This window comes from Columba livia, chromosome 12 (genome assembly GCF_036013475.1).
Source record: "Columba livia isolate bColLiv1 breed racing homer chromosome 12, bColLiv1.pat.W.v2, whole genome shotgun sequence".
NCBI classification, from domain to species: Eukaryota; Metazoa; Chordata; class Aves; order Columbiformes; family Columbidae; genus Columba; species Columba livia.
Genome location: NC_088613.1, coordinates 13347467 through 13370731, shown reverse-complemented (window position 1 = coordinate 13370731; position 23265 = coordinate 13347467). Strand labels below are relative to the sequence as shown.

Genomic DNA, 23265 nt, shown 5'->3' with positions numbered 1-23265 from the left:
AATGTATGCAAGGGAACTAGCTTGCGCTCCTGGGATTAAGTAGACCAGTGACCCATTTTACAAAAGCAGGACCTTTCTGTTCCATTTAGATTTTGTCTGAATTCAATGTACACAAAGAATTTCCCACTACAGTAAATGTAGAGCTTGGAAAAGCTGTTTTTACTCACTTATTGAAGTCCTGTTGTCAGTTGCAGAACAGATATTAAAGCTTGTGTGTGTGTCGTTTACCAGCTTCAGCCAGCAGGTGTTTTCTTCAATTGATGACTTTCCTCTTTCAGTACTCGATCACATGAGTAAAATTAGTGTATCCGGTTTCTTTCTACAGTGTTGTGTACATAAAAAAAGAAGTCATCCAATGCCACCACAAGTGAGAATGAAAACCTTGTTTCATGGGTTACTGAAAACAGCTGAAATTCCAAACCATTAGTGGAATGATTGAAAATGCTCATTTTATTCCCCCAACAGTTGCAAACTTTTATGCTAAGGACCTTCTCAGCAAGGTGCTGCTCGTATTTGCAATTAACAATGGATTTTAACTTAATCTTATCAGAATAACTGTCACAAATAAATTCAGCTTGGAGATCTTAAAAACCAGTTGAGCTTCTTTAAAGAATAGGGCCAAACTGTATGAATTAGATGCCTAAAATCCCTGCACATCAATCTAGATTTGAAATTAAGAGAAGGTGTTATTAGTCAGCTTGCGGATAAATTTTAAGCTGGAAGTTTAAAAACTGTAAACTTCTGTGTGCCTAAAAATGATAGTTTGTCAAAAGAGAGGTGTTCATAAATTGCAGAAATAATACCCTGAGGTTGGAGTTCAGGGAGGGCTTGGATTTTGTTTTTTTGAGACTTTCTCAAGTTTGAGGTTTTTTTATTGTCATGTCAAACAATGTCAAGCACTTGCTGATTTTTACAAAGTTAAGAGTATCTACAGGTACTTGTTCCTTACATAAATGGTATCACAAATCCACAAAGAGCAATATCTGCGATCCGAATTTGAATGTAAAATGTAACGATCAGTAATCTGTACTACTTTGGTCTGTGATTGAATCGTTTTATGGATTTTTGTGATGTACAAAGGAGAATGTTCTATTAAGCGGGGTATGTGTGTACATTTTTGAAGCCATATGTGAGAATAAGATTTGTAATAGAATTCATATGTTCTCTTAGACTGGAAAAAAAAAAGTGGGAAAGCTTTTAATCTCACAGATGCCTTTTCAGATACAGAGAGAATCTATGAAAAGTCAGGCCCTGCTTGTGCTCAACTTCTTGTGTTTCAAATAAATAGTGCAAGATACTGAATTTTGCTACTTGGAGCTTGCACAACATAAGAAAAAACAACAAGCTGAAAAAGCTGGATCTTGCTTGCATACATAGACCATTATGTTAATAGCAAGGCTGCCCAAATTTTTCTTTTGGAGAGATGAAGTTCCTTATTTCTTTTGCATGTATTTTCCTGTTTAGTGGAAAGACAGTATAAACCAGCATTTATGTGCTATTTTGAAGGTGTGAGCAAGATTGCCTTCTTCAACAACTCATAATTGATGAGATTCCATTAAGACTGAATGACATTTTCAGAAGTAAGTTCAGTTTTGTTTTCTGTTTGTTTGTTTTTTGGTTAGCCTTTAGCAATTTGGGGGTGGGTATTTTTACACTGATCTTTGAAAGTCAGGAGATTGATTTCTCCCTTTTCCATGCCCCCCAAATGAGCTAATGTTGTCATTAAATTATGTTTGTGTCATCCTTTCTATAACATAAGAAAAGGTATTATACATTGGAAAACTAATTGATGGTGTCCATTGGATAATGTGCCAGCATTTCTGAAGATGGCTGGAAAAAGCATGATTCTTCTTTGGGAGCTCTCTTTTCTGCAAAATGTTACCTTTGAAATATTTGAGATTTGGAAAACAAGATATCAGGAACTGTGTTCATTTCCATACACTTACAAACCTGGTTGTACAAGTTTGTGTAGGCAGGGGGTGGAGAATGCCCTGCTAAATTTTCAGAAGGCTTGAAATAGCTTTGTTTATATATAGATATTAACAACCAAAATATCTGAATGTTGAAATTACTGAATTTCTGTGGGTCACTTGCTATAGATGGTTTATGTAGCTTACATGTTACAGAACACACATTAAAGCATTCTGACTGTTTGTGACTGTGAAGTAGAAGTTACTGGTTGAAAGTTAGAAATGCAGAAAGTAATAAGCAACAGTGGAAAATACAAACTTTCTCAAGCTGCACACTGACAGGTATTGATGTTAACCAAGTCGTAAGTAATGGTGACTGGTGACACCCCAGTGGGAAGGTACTGGCATGTAAAGGTATGTGCCGAATCATTTTAAATCTGCACTTGATCAAAACAAGGCAGGGATAAATGTCATTGCAGAATTGCAAAGCTGGAAGAAGCTGACAGTCTTGACAACGGCTGCCACTGCTGTATTAGTGTTACTTCTGAGTGTCAGTCATTCTTCATTTGAAGAGGGAATGACCTACTTGGAAAATCAAAGTAACCTGCTCTTGTCCTTTGGGAAGTAATGTCACTTCTTTCTGATTGAGTTACCACCAATTAATAGATGACGTATGAAACTGCCACACACAGACTTCACCCTAGGCTGCAGAACAGGAGGAAAATTCGGAGGATAACTCTGTGTTTAATGGTACCTTGGCACATCTGACCATTTCTTTAGGCTTTATAGCACAGTGTTCTGTTTAGATATGATCAGCTTGTGAAGGACTAACTAAAGAGAGAAACTATGTATCTTTCAAGAGGAAAAAAGTTAGAATGACTCTTTTTTTTCAGAATGTAGGATTCAGAATGTTAATGTGATAAAATAAGGAACAGGGAAGGCTCTAACCTGATGTTTCTACAGTGAGGAATATTCCCCTAGATGAGTGTCATCTTTAAAAGAAGTATTCTAACAGATGTCGCCAAAAGCATAAGGCTTTGCATAAGCCAGGCTTTCAGTTACTGGCAAAGCTTGGCATCTAAGTGAGAGCACACATTTGATTGTTTGTTTTATTGTATTCCAAAGGGAACTTGATAGTGAGATCTGAGTGCCACAGGGAAGGTTAGCAGCCTGCTCAAGAGGAAGAAACCTGGAAATAAATGCTTTGATAGAAACAAGAATCAATGCCAAATCCAAAATGACTTATTTCTGGTTTCTGTTTTAAGTCCAAAATCATACCCCACCCCCAAGGAAAGGGGTGGTGGGGGATCCTTTTTTCTGTATTAAAAATAACTTAGTGGCATTGGTTCTGCTTTGTTTATTGTTCCTTACCAATATTAAGAGTGTAGCAGAAAGAACAACTGACCTTATTTTTCAGCAACAATTTTGCAGTTGAAAAAAAATATGTAGGGGGAAAGACATAAAAGGGTAAATAGAACTAGAATGTGTTTCTTACTCACACTGTTTGTCCAGACTAGTGTTTAATTCACCTTTGCTCAAATTGTCAGGTTTGTTTACTGCCATTTAAAAATCAGAAGGAAGATATTAGGGTTCATAGGTTTGGCTAGATCCTTTATGGGGATTACAATTTTTGTTGGAGTTGAGCCTCCATAGACAGCATGAGATCTGTCAGAGTTTCTTGGCATAGGAGCAAGACAGAGGGAGCCTTGGTGTTGATACTTGTGGTACTTTTCCCCCTGTATCATTGCAGGTTATGGCTGTTAGACAGACTTTGGTTATCAAGGGAACAGCATGGCAGTTCTCCATAACCTTTCTGTTGCTAACAGTCTCATCTATGATGGTGAACAGAAATTATGCTAGACAATCAAATCCAGCTTTAATACGTGGACAGTGGAACTGCAGAAGCAAGTGGTGGTGAAATGGAACGGCTTTGGAATTTTCTATTTCAGTGTGCAGAAGAGAAAACAGGTTTTGTACTTCATTTTGCTGTCCATTACTGAAGACTGTGCGCCTTCTCATCCTGTAGTGTCCACAGAGAAATTAGTCAGAGAAATCAGTGCAACAACATAAGAGGAGACAATATAAAATAATAGAAAGTAGTTGTTTAATCCACTGTCAAGCTCTCGAAGACAGGATCAACTCTGACTAGAAACCCTGCTTTCCAGAGGTTTATTATCATCTTCAGGTTACTACCCGTGGTTCTCAGAGGTAATGAAGAAGAAGGTCATCATCAATCATCCCACATTGTCTGCATTAAACCCTCTGGTTGCTGTAAGAATAATATTGAGCTCCTTTCTTTTTTGACTCTGAGATTCAATTCTAGCTCACTTGAAATTGTAAGTAGACAATGAGTAGAGAGGAGAGCTGTCCACAAATCAGATTCTTTCTAGCTTAAATGCTATTTATTCCAAACGAAATATCTGAAAAACAGCTGAAGTTTTGAAAGTGTCTGCAAGGGGGTAACAGTGGTATTTTTTTTCCCAAGTATTGAAAGATTTTCCGTAGGGGATAAAAGAGGAGAGGCATCTATTGCAGTACTTTCTGGAGTTCCTGGGGTTAATGTTAAACTCATATCTAGCATCCTAGGTATTTAATATTTCAGTTTTTTTTAATCGTGGGCTTTTGAACATCAATGCAGTTGAAAGGTTAAAGAATATTTTCATTACTTTGCCATGGACCCTGGCAGTTCTTACATGAACAGGCACATGAAATCATTAGCTAGAAATTGCCCTTTAAGAGTCAAGTGATAGTAACTAAAGACTTCGTGATCAAGGATAATTTCTGCTTTGATAGCCAAACTCTGATGAAATTGCGATTTGGTCGAAGCAGCAAAGCAAAGCTCTGACATAATTTATTTCCTACAATATTGACTATTCTACTGCCAAAAAAAAAAAAAAAAAAAAAAAGGAGGAAAAAAAAAAAAGGTGTGTATTGTCTTTCAAGAAATATATTGCATTTAATAAAATTTAAAATATAGCTAGAGCACAAGAATATCCTATAAATTTTTTCTTTTAAGTAGGTTTGCATGTGGCAATGATTGGGGGTTTTTTGCATCTACCAATATAATTGTTTTGAAATAATACAGAAAGATTTTATACTACTTAGACTACAGAGGTTTAGTTTGTATTGCCAAATCAAAATGAGAAACAGTTGTTAAGTGGTAAGCAGCATTAAAAATGGCTGGCCTTTTGTACCCATGTTTACATTTAATGCTCAGTCTGAGTTTTCTGATGCATTATGGTAATAAAAAATGCACTGCATTTCCTCTAATAGCGGTAGCCTTTGACCCTCTTGGCATCAAGAGATAATAACAAGTAAAGTAGGTAAACAACATATGCTTGCTGCATCATTAGGCTTGAAATTGGCACCTAGTGGTGATGCAAAAGTATTCCAAAGCAGGATTGTCCCTGCTTCAAAATTTTATGCTATTCAGTGGCTCTCAAGCTGCATATCTCTGTTGGTGTTCTGTTTGAAAATGTTCGCTCTTTCCTTTTCCTCTTACATGAGGACAAAGTAAGCCAGGGAATCCTTGTGTTGGGATCATACCACCAAGGAACTGAAATACAAATTGAAAGGCAATGGCTGCACAGCAGGAAGTGATCTATGATATGGAGAGGGGTGAGGCAAGGCTGGAACAGAGCGCCCTGTGTCCAGAAGGTGAATCTGTTTTCTGCTGCTTTTCAGAGCTAATTAAATGAGATTTAGCACCTTTTTCCCAAGCTATTATCACTAGGTGAGTATCACGTTACTTAGTAATGACCTCACTCCCTAGTTCAGATCTGTAGTACAGCACGGTGTCCCCAAAACCTTACCTTTCATGTCAGGGTCCAGGCAAAACCCATAGCACATTGTAGGAACCTGACTTTCAGAAAAAAATAGTTTGTTGTTGTATTTTTGTCATAAAATAAGAGCGACTGAGAGTGGAGGAGGTGAGTCCTAGGCTCTCTTAATGAGACCTGTAAGAAATGAGTATGATCTTCATAGGCACTTGTCTCTGGTAGCTTGAAATTCCTGTCTTCTCTCTGATACCCTTTCATGTTCACATGAGGAAGTGGACTTCCCAGTCTCATGAGCTGTCAGTAGATACAAATACATTAGAAGCTTTACTGAAGAAACCATTTGTAGCAAGAAAGGACTGTGTAGTAGAATGTATATATTAATGATGAGAATTGAATAATGAAAGGTTTCTTTCTGAGGACTTGAAGGTGAATGAGTACTTGAACCATAAACCACTAGTGAAAGGAAGTGTTTGGTACTAGTTTGATGATAAATACTTGAAATTTATAGATTTATTTCCACCAACTACTTTTTTTTCCCTCCTATACTCTTTGTGTTGATCACAGTATTTCCATTTTGCCATCTCAAAATTAATACTGTACCAATTTGCAGAATAATTATAATATGATGATATAAAAATTAAATGTGATGATATAAAAATTAAAATTAAAAAATAAAAAATAAAAATAGGTGAAAAGTGGTAAAGGCGGTAAAGTGTGTTAACACGGAGTTGGCAGATTATTTGATTATCCTTACTCTTAAAAAAATGAAGCATGCAAATTCTGTCTTCCTCCTTGTCAGGAACTTGCAAACAGTGGTGAAAGAAAATTTCTCAACTTGAAACTTGACCGGCACAACTATAAGCACCTGAAAACACATTGTCATCAGTGATAAAAACTTGGCATTCACACCTCCTTCATCTTAAGTTGTAACATTAACTCCTGGTGTGTACAAGGTCAAAAACACCTGCTGAGTGCTATTATGTAAGAAATAAGTCAAGGAAGTTTCTCAAATATGTGTTAATATGAGACTAAGCAAATTGCGTGTAGAAAAAGTTACTGTTGATAGTACAAATCAGTAATTTGAAGGCCAAGCCTCAAGCAAGCAACATATTCTGTGATCGTTTATGGAAAAGGAGTTTAAAACTGAAAAATAATTCAAAAGAAATTAGAACAATTTAATGGTTAAAGCACTGCCATTATAGTGTTCCACGCATAAGAATCACCCAACCTCTTTCATAGAATTGTGAAGGTTCAGCTGGTGGATCTGGGGTAGATTTCTTCCAAATTTGAACCAATATAAGAAACCTAACTAGCCACCTTTTTCACCAGCTCTCAGCTTGGTGGTTCTCTTAATCTCTAAAGCTTTCAAGCTGATTCTTGTCTATACCATGTATGCTATGCTGGTAGCATGTCGGCATTTTAATTCTCTCAACTGCAAAGGATCAAAAATCATATGGAAGAAAGAAGCTGTTAGGTGCACCTGACCTAGATCTCAATCCTTTTTAAAACAAAATGGTTCATGGTAACTTTGAATATATCCTGCATTTTCTGGGCTTTGTAAATCTGCCATGGAATCACTTCTCAGTAGACTGTTAAATCTGTATTAACCGATTCCTGGTCTTCTCTGTTATCTAGAAGTAAAGATAAAAACCTAATGGTGCCATTGAATACTCATTTTCTCTCTTTATCCTGCTTATTATTTTCAGACTATGCTACTCTTAAATACTCAGAAAATGTTAATTAGCCCGTGCATTTCTTAAATGGTATGGTCAGACCTTAGTAATCAGTTTGTTGTATGAGAGCATAGGGGTAAAAGATTTGGCTGAAGTGAGGAAGGTGAAGGAGGGAAATTTCTGGAGCATTGGTGACCAAAGCTTGTGTCTGGGAGGGTCAGAATCCAGAACGGCTATATTGGCTGTTGTGGCAGTTGCAGCTGTATTGCAGCTATACGTTGATCTTCTGGATATGGATCTTCAGTGGCAGGACTGTTTCCTCAAAAATCAGTATTTTTCTGGCTTGCCTCTGATGAATGTAAACCCATGAATGATTACCTCTTGTTGGTTTGGGTTTTTGTTTGTTGTTGTTGGTGGTGGTGGTTTTGTGTTTTTGCTTGTTTGTTTGTTTGAAATTTATCATTGTTGATAAACAATTCCATGCAGGTCAGTGCCTAACTGATCTGCTCAATCCTGCAAACTTATACAATTAATTTGAGCGAATACCTTACAATAGTTTATTGCTTCCATACCAGTTTTAAGTACACTTAATGTATTGCTTCTTGATTTTGAGTGGTGAGTAAATGCATAAATTCTTTGGAAACGCTGGTGATAAATATTAATCAAGTACCAAAACATTTTTAAGGCAGAAACATTTGCTTTTAAAATATTGAAGCAACTAGTCATAATTGTTTCCAAACTGCAGAGCTTCTCTCCTCTGATTATTTCTGTTCAACTGATTATTTAATTGAGAGTTGAATACTGTTTGTATAAAATAACTTGAGAAATTATAATGTTTAGAAATAATACTTAAATTTGTAAATTCTATGTTCTTGAAAATAACTATTTAACAACATTTTGGGATTAATTAACAGTATTATCATTCTAATTTTTATGCTACAATAATTAATACATTAGTAGTTCTGTTGGCACAGATAGCAGAAACTAATTACTTTAAATTTTCATGCCTGTAAAAAGAAAATTCATTAACATTGCTATTAGAATAATTTTTACGGGATTTTTGGTAACTAATATTCTGGTTTATTTTCCTTGTTTAAAAAAATATAAAATTATAATACATTTATAGGAAGTTGCATACAGAAAAATTACATAACGTAACTTAATGCAAGTATGTTATAAATTAAAATCATGTTTGCAGTTTTATTCCAAAATCTTACATTTTGCAGTTTTCAGCATACAGTGTTTGGTCAGTATAGCTTTTACTGTCAAATTTATAAACAGGACTTCTCACTGTTAAAAGAAACATGGTAAATTATATCTGATGATAATGTCACTAATGTGTGCATAGGTGCAAAGGACTTTCTGACAATAACTGTTTAAGGTTATCTGTCATCTGTGAACTATTATGCCAATGTTAGTGTATGCACAAGAGTAAAATCCTAAAAAAAAAATAAATGTATATAAGCTTGCATTATGCGTGGCCTGAGATATTCCTGCCTTGGGACACCTGACTTTCTGATCATAGACAAAGTCAGGATCCTTAATTATGCCTGGAATGATGGAGAGAAGAGACAGTGCAGAGAATTTTGAGGGGCTGATGATTAGAAGCAGTGTTTTAATGATACCAAGAGGGTGATGAAAGACCTCAGTGAGCAGAAGGCACTCTTTGGGGAATTTATTCTCCAGGAGTTTCTGCAACATCTCCTGTTGGGCAGCTTACAACTTCCACATGATGGGAGTGGAAATGGTGTAATGTATGTTAGACATGTTAGGGAGTGTGCCACTGAAAATCAGGATCTATTTGTTGTCATTTAGTAGATGAAAAGAATGTCCAGTGCATCTGTTTATACAGATGCTATGCACAAAATACTACCAGAAATTCATGTAAACTTTGCATAGTCTTCCATTTATCTCCTCTAATGTTTCTGAGCTCGAAAGAAACATTGAAAATCAGTTCTGTAATGAATTAATGATATGACAATGTACAAGAGAGAAGGCTCTACTAGACTCCAAAGAATCACAGACTACTTGACTTTGGAAGGAACTTAACCTGGATGGTAGCCCAGTGCCCACTAGTTTAAAGTAATGAGCACTTTCGTGTTCTGTGGGCTGTTAGGATTTTTTTTTTTAGATCCACGTATCAAGTGGAGAAATATAAGCAAGGGAATGCAGTTCTATCCTCACAGAATGCCATTTTGTTCTTTAATTATACTGGAGCAGAAGGGGTCGATGAATTGTTACTAGGACAGTTAGCCACTCTGTAACAGTGAGACTATCAGCCTGTAAGGTTTGCTACTTTTAACCTTTAAATAGGCAGCTGTAGGCGAAATTAGATCATTTTCCAGTTTATCACTTTTAAATCCTAACTTTATGAAGCAGCATGCATTTCAACCTTCTGTTTTTCATTACCTACGTCACCTTAGAAAAATGTTTTTTTTCTTTGAATAACTGCTAGTATCCAGATGCTGTTCATAAATTTGTGTGTGTGTGTGATTATAATAAATACCATATAGTGTTACCATTTGAAAATATTTTGGTACTGTATGTTGATAATTTTCCTTTTGACTCTTGTTTACAGCAAATCTGTTAATTTCACCTTTTCTGGCATAATCCTAATGGATATCTGAATACTAGAATACATACCCATTTCTAAATTCAGTTCCTCTTATTAAAATAGACTGTTTACATATACAAATCAAAGCTTATTTGTGAACATGTGATATCTTTTACTCAAAATGCTTTACATGTAGAACTTCATGTGGTAGTTTTGGCTGTTAAACATGACATGTCATCCTATAGCATCTTCAGTTAAATGTCAAGAAAAAGATAAAAGCAGAAGTATTTGCATTGAACTACTTCCAGGAAGTACATTTTGTCCCTTGATAGGCATTTCTAATGGGATGGACAGATAGTTTTACATTGCTGTACTATATAATGAAATTTCTAAGTCATCATTATCTGAGAACTCTTCTCAGATAATGTGATTCATACCACCAAGTCATGGAGAATTATAAAGAGCAGAGAAGAGGAAGAAGCACTTAAGTTGCTGATAGATCTTTAGTGCTCTACTTATTACACAGAAATGTACTTCTGTACTTTCTTTTGGCATCAAATTCTGCAGGTCTGTAAATAGTCAATAGCCACAGGTGTGTCTGTTTGGAAAACAGATTTTTGGTGTCTCTCTAAATGCTTTTTGGTTTATTATGTTTTATGTTTGTTTCATATTTGTCCTCTGTCAGTAGCAAATAATACAAAGGTGTTCTGGAAATCAAACAAATTTGTAGAATGATTCTCTCACCTTTTGGTGGGCTTTCACTAATGTCTGAATTGATAGAATTAAAATTAACGATCAAGTCACTCCATTTTACTGTCTTGCCTTCCTTTCTGCACGCTCAGAACCTTTGATAGTAAAAGTTAACATCTTTTGCCATTTATTTAGATGCCGTCAAGGATTTCAAAGGATTTAGGACTAGTACTGCTGCCTTACCATGTCCATTAAATGTGTCCTTTCACATAGAAGAGAATGCTTACTCTTGTCTCCCTAACCAACATAAAACATGCCAATATGTCATCATGAATTTAGCATTGTTATAAACTTCAGCTTATGTATAAGCTAAACATTTATATAATCTGCTGAAATATTTATTCATTGTAGTTGATTGAGTGGCAAGAATTTAGTGTTAATATGGTTTTTAGAGAGCATTTCTTGGTGAGAAGACTCACCACTGGATGGCACTATTTAATAAATTATATTAGACGAAGTTCATTGCTACAGTATGCAAACTTTAAATTTAGAGGACATTATAGAAGTGACATTTAGAATTGCTAAATATATTCTAACTCTCTTCCTTTTTAATGGAGAGCACAAAACACGTTGGTCCAATGAGCACATTAAATGACCAGTGAGGCCATCTTAGCAGCGTGTATTTTATGTGAAACTAGGTAACTGTAATATCATAGGTCTGCCAACTAATGCATTTCATGTTTTATTGAAGTTGTGATCTTGATTTCTTCAAAAGCATAGGCTTTTAAAAGCATAAATGATCTTTTTATTCTGTCAGGAGAAACTGATGTCAATACAGTCTTGATGATGGCACATGGTATTGAGGACTGTTTCTATTTTATTATTCCTTAATATAAAATGTCAGCAGTCACCTTTCAGTAAGTTTTTGGTTTGGTTTGGTTTTTTCCTTTTTCTTATGCAGGACTTTAACAGAAAAGCTTGTGTACAAACTCAGGCAATTCACAGAATAAAGATTCTAGATAAGAATGCAATGAGATCAGGTTCAGTTGGTGGAAAGTAAGGGTGCTGTGGAATGCTCTTTTCCAGCTTTTGAGAAATTATTGAGGAGGAACTTACACAGTAGATAGACAAGCCTGAACTTCATGTACCAAAGAAAAGGAATGTTTTAAAGAATTAATTTAAAGGCATGTGAAGTTTCATTGACAGGCAGTCAAGAAACAAAAATTCAGTAAGGGAATTAAAGGCAGCTATCCCAGAATAATAATAGAGCAGGGATGTGCAGAAACATAGGGAGCATGATGATAGTGTAGGCTCTGCTTTCCTTTCCTGCCCAGCTGGTGTGGTGGATACACGGTTTCTGCTGACAGATGTTAATCATCCATGTAAAAACAGTGGCTTCTGTTTTCAAAGAGTGGTGTTGCATTTAAAAATAAGCAGGTTGTAGCCTTGTGTTTTGCTCTTAATATTTACTGCTTTCACTATGCTGAGAATCAGTTGATCATACTATAAGCTCTGTATCTGTAATAGAATAATCTTTCCCTAGAGCTGTGAATTTTTTGGAAAACCTGTACTGAACCTTTATAGTGTTATCTTCTGTAGTTTCAGTCCATTATCAGTCATACCAGTTGTGTTCATCAGTGCAAGGGGAAGTAACCAATCAAATCATGGAAAATGTTTACCAAACTAAAACAAAACATCAGCCTTTTTATTTTCTGTTTGATAAGCATTTAAAAGGATTTTAGACTAGCACACAGCAATAATGGTGGCAAGGAAAGCCCTATTCTTCAATAGCTCTACCACTGCACATATGGTCTGTCACTTTTAAAAGGAAGAGGAGTTTTCATTTCTGATTTTAGTAGGAGGTAATAAAGCAGTGATTAGCTATACAGATTTGAGGACTGAAGGCAACATCCATGAAGTAAGTCTTCATAAAGTATAACATTTTTTAATACAGGTGACTTCCCTTTCTTTCCCATGGCTCAGTCCTAATTTTTACTCTCTCTGAATTGGAGAGCTGATTTTTGGTGCTTGCCAGATAGGACTAATTCCAACAAGATAACATAGTGCCAACCAGAGTAGCAATTTTTCTTTAGAAGCTGGAGAACATTTGATGACCAATGCACGGAAAACAGTCTTAAGTCCTAGCAGATTTTGAAAAAATTGCTAAGAAATAAAAAAACCTGCCAACACTCAAAAATCAAAGTGTCAGTTAAAACAGCTCTTAGTGGTAAATTTGATTAAATATGATTATTCATCATCTGTCATATTACTTATTTCTCCCCAAGACTATTGTTCTTACTGGCCTGCCTTGTTTTACTTTACTAATCTATGCAGAATGATATTTATTTGCTCTTCAGCAGTAAGTTCTACATTCCAGAGGTTGTGTTCTGGATGTGACACAATGAGTAGAGTGCTCCTATGGACAAATTGTTACTGACTCTGCAAAATAACTATTGGCATGTATGTTTCCATTCTTTGCAGCTAATGGGAGTATGGTCATTCAAACTGGGAGTGAAGAATAGTATCTTAACATGTTTTAGTAAGAAACAAGACTCAGACCTGGGTTAGTTTCCATCATTGTGTAATGCATGTTGCTTCCTTGATCTGTGAACAGGCTGCACAGTTTTCTTTATATAACTTCTTGCCTTCCGATTTCAGAACCTGGAAGGATAACACAGATGACCTTTAAAAAGCAAAAAGCAGTTTGCCAAGTATCTGTTATGAGAATGAAGGCCCTTGGACACTAGATTCTACAGTGAAATCAATTTTCTTGTTATCAAACCACTGATACACTTAGAGAGCCGGCTGCTTATATCATCCGACATTTTAACATCAGTTTGAGAGGTATTGTGGCCTGCGAAATCTGTATTTTATTTCTGATACAGTGAGTTCAACTCCATATTTCGGTTTCTTCTTTTAACCTCTGCTAAGCCAGTTTGGACAGGTGTAGAGGAGAAAAAAAAAAAAGAGGGGGTGGGGGGGAAGTCTGTTCAAACACCAAACAAGCTCACAGTATGTCCATTTAGCACTTAGTCTATGGAATTTCAACCTCAGCTGAAGCTTCTCTATGCTTCCATGACATGGCTCATTCTCTGTTCATTAAAATTAGGAGAAAAATATATTGACGTTTGTTTAGAGTGAAGAAAGAAAAATGAAACAATATTTAATGAGTCTAACAAAGTGGGCCACTTTTAACCAGAAGCCTTGTGAAGAGTGGGAGTTAATGTTTTCATCAAAATAAGGAGAAATTCAAGTACACTCTCATTCCAAGAGAGCTGTCAAATAGATCTATTTCTTGGAAATAACATGTGGGGAGAGGCTTGGTACTACATGATCTGAAGATCTAATTTATAAATCCTTACAGAGTCAAGGACTTGAGTACTGTGAACTACTTAATTTAGGCTGGAATTTAAAATATATTTGGAAAAAACTTGTCTTTCTAGGAAAAAAAAAAAAAAAAACAAACTGGCACTACTGGAATAAGAATTTGAGGAGGTCTTCAACATCTAAAATTTGGAATTAGGTTAATGTAAGTTTCTCCGTCATGAACCCTATTGTGTAGCTTTTTACTGTATCTTAGGATAAATGTTTTTGTCAGGTAAGTGTAGCCAGTTTCTTAACATGTTTATCTCTCTTTGTATGTAGCAGATCAGTTCTGATTAAGCCAGAGATTAAGATTTTTATAGAATATGGTTCTCAAAAATGGCATCAGGTCCTACTAATATATCGTTTTCTATGTCAACTATGAATACTCTTGCCAGTTGTTAAAAACTGCTTCTCAAAGACTGCCAGAAGTTAGCAGAATTTAGAAGATAATATAGTTCTAAACTATTTTGTAGTAGAATGCAGCATATGTTAGATTTTGAAGTTGTGTTATTCTATACTAATTCAGTCTAGAAGGATTGTCTAAATCTTAAATAAATGCTAATAATGATAGAATGTAGCAAGAGACTGAAAGCATAATGTCTCAAACATTGATGCAAAACCAGTTCTGCAACATCCAGCCACAGGAGATGGGACATGACTAGAGGCAGGAGTTGGGACATCAAGATAAATTTACATGTCAAGGACAAGCTAACAAGCCCCAGACAAAGGCTGGTACAGAAGGCTGGTACAGAAGGTGGAGGACCTGTTAAAGAACATGCAGCTCCATGTGCTGACAGGCCTGTCATGGCAACAAAGAAGATCCCAGACCACTCAAGATCCTTCGAGACCCTTCAAGATCACCCAAGACACTTTGGGACTATGTGAGCAGGTGATCCATGGGACTATTCTTTCCCTCCTAGATTTCTATTCTTTTGCTCTCCATTTTATAAGTAATATAGTAATGTAAGGTTTACAGCTCTACACAGGTTGCAAATTTTTTATGTTTACCAATTGAGACTAAAAAACCTTAATCCTTCTGCCAGGAAATCATTTGCCAATTGGGCCAAGCTGCAAAATAGAAGTCTTCTGTTTACAGACCTTAAGAATAGTGTACACTCTTTTCTGACCAAAGGGACCGAAGAATCTGAGTCTCATCTCTATTTGTAAGCTTTAAAATGTAAAAGCTCCACTTCAGGCTCCATTATAAAATCCTATATTTAGAAAGCTTAGTTGACTGAAGTAGGAGGGAGTTTTCTTAAAGGAGATACATGGATGCCCTGTCCCAAATAATAATGGATTTACTTAAAAATTATCATTTGGGGTAGACGTTTGTGGTGTCTACAAGACAGAAAAATGTATTATCTAGGTTTTGTTTTACCATACTATTACCATAATTTTCTGCATCCATTCTGCCACTGTTGTAGCTAATTTAATCTAGGTAATTTGGTATGTTATAAAGTGTTCTACCCAGAGACCCCCATAAATTAAGTCTCTTTTTTGATTCATCTTTGGTTCAATTTCCATTATTTGTTTATTAGATATCTAAGGTCATGATCCTGAATGGAAAGGCACACAGTCACTGGAAGTCACTCCTATGTGAAGCATTGTGGGGTGAGATTTAATTTCAAGAACTTCATGGTAACAGAGTATTTTTATATGTATCCAATAGAACCATAGGATATCCGGGGCTGTCTACAGATTTTTCTGAAAAGAAAAGGAATTATTTCCATGTGTATATTTATTTCTCTGACTTCAAATAGCACCTTTAATGTTCAAGTTTGGTAGGGACATAGGAGTGTTTAAGGGATATTTTTCCTGTGGGTTTCTTCTCTGTGGATGGTAAATCTCAATACACTCCTCAATGCCAGTAAGGCTACAAAATGGCAGTAAAAGAAGCTCAGCTGTGAACACTTTACCCACACTATATAAACTATTCATCTGACCTACAGCTGGTGAACATTCTAGTACACTGCAGGGGATCCCTAGTGCCAGCCTGCAGACCCAGCAAACACCATTCCCACCTGCAGCAGCACTGCAGAATGTAATGAAGACGTTACACATTAAGGAAAAGATTATACCCTGGGGCAAGAAAATGTTGAAACAATCACTGTAGGAGTGTTTTGGTTTTGTTTTGTATTTTAAGTGGTGAGTTTGTTCTATTAAGTAGTTGGAACATTTAGCTTGTACATTTCCATTGTGGAAATACCACTGTGGTTAGCACAGAAGAAGGGAAATAGTCTAGCTAGGTTTGACATATCCCCTGCAACTTTTCATTCTCAACCTCAAGTTATACAAAATAATGTTTATTACAATTACATTGCAATCTATTTGAATTTATTTTTTTTAATGCTAATGATTTTTTAAACTGCTCTCTTAATTAAGTGCATGTCAGGATGAAGACTGCATATTCTGCCTGCTTTCAGATAGCATTTTAAACATAACAGTGTCCCTTTCGAAGTTAAACAAGCCTTCTTCTGAGACACTTCTTGGGATGGTAAGTGTTAAGGAATTACTGAAAATGATATATCAATAAATACTTTAAAGTTTTTTTTTTTTTTACTCTTCTAGTTATGTAGAAAACGTTGGAAAACAACATTACTACTAGCATATATGAAATAGATGAGTAAAAAAATGAACTACAAGTTAAAAAAATTCATATCTCTATGATCATAGCCTTAATACCCGCTATTGTTTTTCTTCATGACACTTGTCAGTGGGAATCCTGTTGCAGCTTCTTAGGCCAGTATAAAATGTTCCATTTTATGATAAATATTGAAGGGAGAAGCTTTGTAGAATTCCATGTTTTAGTGCTACAAATAACATAAACAAAGTAGGTCTATATTTGCTGTCTTTTTTAGAGTACAAATGAAGTTTTGCTGAATGGTGTCATAGAGACATGTAAAGTGATGCTTCTACAAAATGTACTACTTCTAAAATTTTTTCTTATTGCCGTTGTATACAAGGTACTACTTCTACAGATGATTTTTTTTCCCTTGTTGTTATTATATAAAAACTCACCTTCCCTGATTAGAAAAACTCCTTGTCTAGTTGCATTTGACATACAGATTTGTTTGGAGTAGTAATGGAGAACTTTGCTGAATAAAAGCAGTTTTTAATTAGAAGTTGTTCAACTTGGTGGTATTAGTATAGAAGGTATCATTTACTTGTAAGTATTTGATAAGGTACAACAGTACTTTTGCCACCCCTTGACTTAGTAGAAGATCCTATTGCATTCTGGATTACATTGACAATTTCAGGCTGCCACGACCCTGAGGGTTTCTCTTTAAGTAATTTTATCACACATAGGCCTCTTACTACTAGCTCACAAACTAGCTTTGTGTTCAGTTAATCACAGACATATCTCCTGGTAATTTCTTAGGAGAAGTGTCCTCTGTTTTTGGGTTTACAGACCACCTGGAAATAATTTAGAGGAAGTGGAACACATTGACTTGAGAAATTTGTCTTGAAGTGATCCTTAATCAGTATTGATGTAAAGAAACACGAAATAGTTTAAAATATTTTAAATATTTCAATACTTTTACATGGTGAAATTGAATGGTAATAAGTCCCTTGGTTTTCTAGTGCAAAAGCTAACAGTTTTCATACAAACTCTCATAGGGTATTTGAGAGCCTTCAGAGAAATAACTTTTTGTATCATGTTTTCAAAAAGTAAACTTTCTTAATCTTCCTTCATAAGGAAAAATAATATAAAGCACTCTGTGGCCTTTGGATTCCAGGAATGCATTACTGTGTAGAAAGTATTCTTGAGTCGATGCTCTTTCCCTTTATCCAACTTGTTTGGTTTTGTTTTTGTTTTTGTTTTTGTTTTTTTTCAGTTCCAAATCTCATTATTCTTTGAGTGCTTGATATACAAGTGCAAATTTTAAGACAACTGCCTTTAACTAATAAATGGAGAAATATTGTTCTGTGCTGCCAGCTGGGCAGTTCCACCCTTTCTGTTTTCTCAGCCCTGGTCCTTGTTGGACCACTCTGTGGGATGATTTAACTTGTTAAAATAATAAAAACTCTTGCAATTTTTTCCTGGGTTTGTTTACTGCCATTTTAGAGAATTAACTTGCTCACAAAGGGCCTGGAGCAAGGTACATTGTTGGAATTGCATAGCAGGAAGGAGTGGAAATTTCCTTTCTAATATTGATGGACGTTTATTTGAGCTCTCACTTCTGAAGAAGACACCTGACACATCAAATAGAGAAGCTGAGCCATCATGAGCATGTGTGATACATTTTCATAGCTGTATCAGACGAAGGAAGAAAGGAGAAGCAGAACCTCGTCTGTGTGTGTGTGGTACACATTACAAAACACGGATCTTCATAAGTTACTGGATGGAGTTAACCTGCTACTCAAAGTGTTCTACCTCTGATGTGTCATTTCTCGGCGCCTTCGGAAACACATTTGCTGCTTTAACAGGTAGTGACTCAGAGAGTTTTTCTTATGCTAATTGTTACATTTTCTGAGAAATCCTTTTAAAGAATTGATTTTTATTATATTGCAGTACAATGCTGCCTATTAAGAAAAAAAAAAACCAACTTTTTGCTATGTTTTTTTTGACCTGTTTACATTAGTTTTGACCTTTGTTCTTTGTGCTATCACTGACAATTTGCTCTCAAATATAAAACCTTATTTTCAGTTCAGTCATCCTTTTGGTAATAATAAAGTCAGATTTGTGGAGAAAGTAGAAGGAAAGTTACTGAAAGTTGAAGGAGTTTCTAATGTATTAACAGTGACATTCTACTACAATGCCATTTTTTAATTTCTGTGTTTCATGAAGATTAGTATTGATACTCCTAGAATACAGCAAGAACAAGTGCCTTTTCGAGAAGACTTGGGAACTGGAGATGAAAAGCACTTGCAAGGCATCTGCTGTCTAGCCTGCTGCTTTTTTTCCCTGTAGTTATTCAGAAATGTACTTCTCTCATATTTCAAATAAATAGTATTTTCTTCAGTGGATTCAGCTAGAATAAATTTTGTAGCACACAAGGGCGGAGGGACAAAGCCTGATTCTAAATCAGTGGTAGCTTTGTGTCTGTCTGTGGAATAGGCAGTTATTGATTATCTATACATCAGGTAAGTCTCTTTGTAATGCCAGGAAGTAATTTTATTATGTCTCAAAGCATGCATTTAAGAAGTTATTAAAGGTTTATTCAATACTGTGGTGAATGATCTGTCTAGCTACTATGCTGTCTTAATAAGCACTTTGTTTAAATATCTTGTACTGGTGAATTTTAAGTACAGTATGATAAAATTTCATTTTTCTTTTCTTACGTTTTCTAATTCCGTTGAGGTGTCTTGTTAATGTTATGAAGAAATATGTCTACAACTTGTCTTCGTTTAGTGATTCAAAGCCATTTTATACATGTCTGTTATGACCATGTGCATTACTTCTTATTAATCCAGCCCACCCTCTTGGAGTGTAATACGGTCTACATATTTTAGAAGAAATTACCATGAGACAACAGGGCAATTCAGCTGCTTCATAATTAAGAATGTTTCTAGACAATTTCCTCTGTAATTAAGAGCATGAGTGTTTCATATTTTATGAGGAAATCGTCAAAATCCAGCAGTAAATTTACTTGGCTAACTTTGTGTATGAAAGTCATTCAAATACCATGTAATGGAAAGAGAGCACTGTTGCTAGGCTTCTGCTATTAATAATTTTGGTTTAGACAAAGTTTATAGGGAAACTCACTTGAAAGAGAAAGCAGAATGCTGAAATTCAAGGGCAGAGGCCCACCTGAAACAACCTCAGTAGTTTTGTCACCCATTTATACAGATGACATTTCAAGAAGCCTTTGACTCTGGACTCTAAATAATTTTGCGGCAACTTAGAGATGGATCAAATGAAGGCAGCTGCAAAAATAAACCAAAACTGAGTCTTAGACTCACAGCAGTGCTTAATTAGATGCCGGAATCTTCCTGCTGCAGATTCCAAATAACACTGAAGGAAACCTCTCTTGTTAACCTGTCTTGTGTAAGTCCCAGCTCTGACAAGCACCTTTATTTATGTGCCTAAAAAGAAAAAGTGAACATTTAGTTTCTATTATCACTACTATGAATATTTATTAACATGGAACCTACAAGAGCCCTTCTAAATCACACCTCCCCACAAAAAAAAGGTAGAAAAATCTGCCACTGTCATTAATATCTGTTGCTGCCTTAGACATTTACATGTTTCTTTCAGAATGGACCTCTGAAACACCTGGTGTTAATGTCTCTTTTCCAATGTGGTTACTAAATAAGAGGTGTAAACAACAGATGGTCAAATCAATACTGAAAACCTGGCGGGGGGCACCAACAACAAACCAAACAAAGGAAAACAACATCAACACCACCACCACCACAAACAAAAAAAACCCAAAACCAACCAAACCAGTGACCACAGAGACCCCACTGACTGGCTGTCCTGTGGAACCAGAGGCAAGTTTGGGTCCTTGCTGCAATCACAGCTGTACTGTGTTCCAATTTTCAGATTGTCTGTTTATTAACTTAGATGATAAATGCTGCTACTTATGTTACCAGTGGTTCAAACATGCAAGCTTAAACAAAATGTTTCATATATTATAGGTTGGGAGTGTGATATTGAGCCTTACACATTTCCACAGAAGCTGTTTGAATAATTTACACAATTTTTTGAATGTTTTATTCTTGGTTTTTTTTTTTTTCCTTTATTCTAATCTGTTGTGTTGATTCTGATGAACACGTTAGAGTCTGTCTAGTTAATCAAGATCTGTTGAGTGTGTAGGTACTTCTGAATTTTCTGGAGAATACTTTAGTTTGCTTTCTTATTGTTGCAGACTAAATGTAGAATCTATGGCTGAATGGAACATCTGGTTGAAGTGTTCCACACTTTTAGTCTGCAGTGCAAATTAAGATAGACAGACCATAGATGGGGCAGTTGTTAATTGAATTTTATATCTTTTCTTCCTGGTTTTACTACCGCTAAGCATGAAGATGAATGCTTGTGGCCATATCTCCAAGCCAGGCTTAGTTTTCCCAACCTCTACTGATTGTTTGGCTGTTCAGATTTAATTGTGGTTTTCCTTTCCTCTGTTTTGTATTTCATGACATGTTTCCTGTGGCAGAATTACCTCTAGAGAAAGCTTATATAGTGGTCTTTGGAGAAAGACATAATACAATATTTCCCTATGTATTATGTAATGTATTGCCGAACATGGACCCACCGCTTTGACAGAAATTAGCTCTCCTACATTTTTTTCCCCCTTCTTCTTCAGAGGGCCACTTAATCTCCCTTCTGTAAAGTCTTAACAACACAAAGCCAGATTTCTCTTCTCCAGATGAGCTTTTGAAACAGTGGTAATTCCTGTGATTATGTATCCATCTGTGTCTGTTGCCCCTTTTTCTTAGCTTTGCTCCTTGCACCGGGTCCTGCTGCCAGGGTGGGCTTGGCAGAAGTGCTAATGCAGACAACAGGACAGAGGGTTGGTGGTATCTCTCTCTTAGAAACCTCCTGGCTGCCTGTCCTCCCTGAGAGGACCTTTATCTAGCAGAGTTAAAATGCCAGTGACAATAACCACCTAACCCTCATTAGCACTGCTAGTTTGCCTCATATCATGATTGACTGTTCCAGGAGGTTTGAGTTGTTTTCTGCCAAGAACAGAGTACTGCTAATAGAGGTATGTAGATATAAATACTGATTATTTAGCGTTCTTAGTGCATTTGTATCAAAATGTCCAGAATCCCTTGCTGCTGCAGATTGCAACCGTAACCAGGGGTCATTGCATAGAAAGTTGTTTCTCTTTTCACCTACAAGAACATACGAGTATGTAGCAATCCTTACTAAATGAAATTACTACAAAGTTAGCAAAGATGCTCTGATCTGCCATACTTAAATCCTTTTATTGCAATGAGTTCAGCAGCAGGCAGTTCAGTTGTGTGAGGCATAAGGTGCTGAGGACATGCAAAGAGACAATTGTACAGATCAGAGCTTGGCATAAAGGATATTTTCGAATAGCACATAAGGATCCCTGCAGATTGTTGTAATAAGTGTTTGGTAGTGGGGAAAAATGTACTGTAGCTTTAAAGACAAATTGATGCCATGAGTTCACATTCATTATTTCATCTAGGAACCTGGTGAGGAAAATTACAACCCCCATTACAGCACCATTTGGCATTTTCTAAGGCAGCTATGAATTACTGCTGCTTGGTGTCTCTTGGTATAAGCAAGTAGAACAGTTAACATGTGTGCCTGGTGTGTTTCCTTCTGTGCAGTCAACTTTCTGTTCCTTGGAACTGGATATTCTTTGGAGTTGTTTTGTTGAAAATTTGAGGCAGATAGTCTCCTGTGAAACCACCTGCTGTACTTAGGATAGCTGGTGTATCAAATTATCAGTGTTATGTACTTTGGCACTATGTCCTTGTTTGAGGAATACAAATTCTCTTTTTGTGAAAGGATGTAGAATTAAAGTCGTAATATCGTATTTCTGCTCAAACAGAGACAGTGCTCATAGGCTAGGAAATGTCTGTGAATACAACAGAATCCTACCCCTGCCTGCTAGTAACTTAGCAGTGTATTGTGGGATACTAAATATGCAAGTTAGGATGTCTGTTTCTGAGGGGCAGAGCAAAGACTAATAGAACTGACTTCATCTGAATGTTTATTCTACTTTGGAGGAGAATTTAATCTTGGCTGATACTCATTCTGAGGATTTTGCTTCCTTCAAAAATAAAGAAAATGTAAGTTAGTGAGTTTTTCTTGCTATCTGTTCTGCTGTAGAACTCCAAGTGAGTTTTAATTTCAGGTGGGTGTTTATGCTTCATTCCTTGGACTGCAGGCCACAGAGAATGGCTTATCTGGACCAGTGCCTAGTTTTGGAGTCAGCTTGCACAGATGATACTTGGATTTGTGAAAAAAATCATGGGAGGCATGAAGAAGAAATGCATTGCTTGTTGCCCTGGCTTAAGAATCCTTAATAAGAACAACAAAAGACAAATTGGTGAGTGCTCAGAAACCAATTCTCCTCCTCAAACAATTCTAGAAACCAAATGAACTTTCAGAACAAGTGAAGTTTTGTCTTACTGACAACTTTTTATAGAAACAGGGGGGCATAAGACATGGTTCAGCACAGTCTTCATTATCCAGCAAGGGTGGCAGCAAGCAACTGGTTTAGCATGGTGGTTGTTACAATCCTAAATAGAGATCAAGTGAATCCTACCTGGAATGTCATTTTAGTGACGTTTTACAGAAATTCAGGCTATATTCTTGGCTATCATCTTCAATAATATGTTCTTCGATTTAAATTATCAGCAGTACTTTA

General features: G+C 36.1%; 1 long non-coding RNA gene across 1 annotated transcript; it reads left to right on the top strand.

Moving 5' to 3' along the window:
• The first annotated feature begins 1481 nt into the window (after positions 1-1481).
• On the top strand, positions 1482-23019 carry LOC135580716 (uncharacterized). The gene is made up of 4 exons (XR_010475692.1): positions 1482-1580; positions 13265-16466; positions 18225-18400; positions 22783-23019. It is a non-coding gene; the product is annotated as an uncharacterized LOC135580716 (long non-coding RNA).
• Positions 23020-23265: the final 246 nt, after the last annotated feature.